The 2638-nt window shown below is 43.2% G+C and overlaps 1 non-coding gene across 1 annotated transcript; it reads right to left on the bottom strand.

The window, feature by feature from the left end:
• Nucleotides 1-487: 487 nt before the first annotated feature.
• LOC111761905 (small nucleolar RNA SNORA70) lies at nt 488-622 on the bottom strand. Its single transcript, XR_002795139.1, has one exon. It is a non-coding gene; the product is annotated as a small nucleolar RNA SNORA70 (small nucleolar RNA).
• Nucleotides 623-2638: the final 2016 nt, after the last annotated feature.

Genomic DNA, 2638 nt, shown 5'->3' on the forward strand with positions numbered 1-2638 from the left:
GAAAAACATGTTTTTTTTGTTTTTTGTTTTGCAAGAAGTCATTTATTGGAGGGCACAAATTGGGCAAGGGCAGTGCCGGCAAAGCCTTCATGAGTGCAGGGCCCACCACTTGTCCAAGGGACCATGACTGGGGATATATTTCACCCCACAGCCATTTGAGATGAGGCGCTTCTCAGCCACTATGTCTTCAAATTCATCAGCATCCTTTCCACTTCCTTTCCAAGGTGTTAAGTATATGGTGATACATTGGTAAAACCCCGCTTCTTGGAGATATGGATTTTCTAGCAGCCAGGGAACTTGAAGTTTGTCCTGCACAGCACCTCAATCACATGCACCTTGTTCTGAAGCTTGGTGTGGATGGACATAATGACTTGGCTGATGTGGACCCAGGCATCATCCCCTCGGGCTTTCCAAAGGCACCTCGCTTAACTTTCTGGAGCCTAGGTTGTGGATGACTGGAGGTCAGACAGGACCATCAACAGGCAAGGGCTGTCTCCAAGGTCCCTTAAGGCAACCCATACAAGCAACAGGCTGCAGACACTACCAAGGGGGCTGCTGCCTGCAGCCACTGCACACCAGGCCCCCATGGGGAGAGGGGGACAATCGGCTTAATTGGCTGCAGAAAAAAACATTTTCTTATCTTAAGCCAGTGAGTGTGAGCCCATTGTAAATTGGACCTATCAAAGATGTTATTTTTGGTTAAGGTGGGGCCAACTGAATCAAGATGGGTCTTAATCCTATTACTGGAGGCCTTATAGAGAAGGCCACAGGGAAAGAAGTCGAAAGTTAACAGAACCCAGAAGAGAAAGAAGACATTACTGGGAAGGAGACGTGGCTCAAGCAATTAAGCTCCTGCCTACCACATGGGAGGTCCCATGTTCAGTTCCCAGTGCCTCCTGGAGAAGAAAGCAAGACAGCGAGCTGGTGTAATGGGCAGGCATGGTGAGCTGACACAAGCTGACACTACTAGGAGACACAAAGAGGAAAGACAATGAGAGACACAACAGAGCAGGGAGCTAAGGTAGCTCAAGTGATTGAATGCCTCTCTCCCACATGGGAGGTTCCAGGTTTAGTTCCCAGTGCCTCCTAAAGGAAGACAAACAGACACAAAGAGGCCACAGCAAATGGACACAGAAGACAGTGAGTGCAAAACAATGAGGAGGATGGGGAGTAAATAAATAAATCTTTAAAAAAATAGAAAGAAATAAATACTAAAAAAAAAAGACATTACCATGTGACAGAAAGACCAAGGAACCTAATGATCACCAGCTGTGAACCCCAGAACCCTACAGTCTTCAGGGAGAAGGTAACACCTTACTGATGTCTGGGTGGGTATTGGACTTCTCCTAGCTTTAAAACTGTGTGTAAATTTCTGTTAAGCCAACCTACCATATGGTATTTGTTTTAGCAGCTAGGACACTGAGAGACTTCTTTTTGTGGAATGACTCCTGTGGTCTAATTTCAATAATTTATAGCTTATTTTAATTCTCTCTAGTCTGTCTGCAGAACGCAATTAAATTAAGCACTCATTAACATGACCCCACCCCCCACTTTGGTACCTGGACAAAAGGTAAAATTAAAATGATATTAATCACCTGGCAACCTTTTTTTCCAATCCTAGGCTGTAATCTATGACTCTCTTAATTAGTCTGTTGGCACTTCCCCTGGGTGAGGGCACATGGTTCAGACAGAGAACCACAGCCTTCTCATCTTTCTCGTTCTTGGGGCACTTGGGGAGTGGGGTTGGGTCTTTGGACATCAATCCAATGGGTTGAATATAAGACCACCAGCAGCTGCCTCTGTCTGGGACAAGGTTCTAACCTTTCAGTGTGCCCTCCCACCACCAACTCCTGTTGGTCAGAGTAGAACAGCTTCTTCTGAGGCCCTCTCTTGAATTGCTGTAACATCAGAACTCTCTCTGTCTCTGAAGGCTTAATCTCTTATTTCCTGATATTCTCTAATCGCCCAGATCTGGGAAGAAGACGTAGTATTTGGCTCTTACTGCCACAGCCACTTTATCTTATTTATGGAGACAAGTTTACTATATCAAGAATTTCATTATTATTTCCTGGCTGAATGATTAAAATGACTTTTAATTTTGTGTCGACGCATACTCATTGTCTTAATTCTGAATCTGTTTCTAAGTGGAGGAATAACATCAGCAGAGTTAGACTGCCTACATAGATTGAAACCTGTTTTACCTTCATTTCCCAAGGTTAGGTAATTACAAACCTGACTTTAAGATGTATCCACTGTACTCCTCTTTATGATTCCCAGATATGTGTGTAACCACACAAATTTTCTTGTTACTAAACCAGAGAACATTAATTAGATCAGAACAGGATATAATTATAACAAGTCTGTTGTAAGCCTGCTGCTATCAAGATATTCCCAATTGGCTATTCCAGTTTGCTGAACATAGCTTTTAGGTCAGGATCCATTTGTCCTTCTGAATTAGAGGTACAGTATGAGTTATTGAAAAAATACAGACTTCTCCCTCCCAAGTAGGCAACATACATGAAAGTTCTTCAAGACCTATTTTCTAGTTTCTTTTTAACTGAGAATTGCCAATGAAAATGGTCAGGGTCTCTTAATCATTTGCAGATGTGGGCATGTTATGTAGTCATTCCTCCAATTG

This window comes from Dasypus novemcinctus, chromosome 3 (genome assembly GCF_030445035.2).
Source record: "Dasypus novemcinctus isolate mDasNov1 chromosome 3, mDasNov1.1.hap2, whole genome shotgun sequence".
NCBI lineage: Eukaryota > Metazoa > Chordata > Mammalia > Cingulata > Dasypodidae > Dasypus > Dasypus novemcinctus.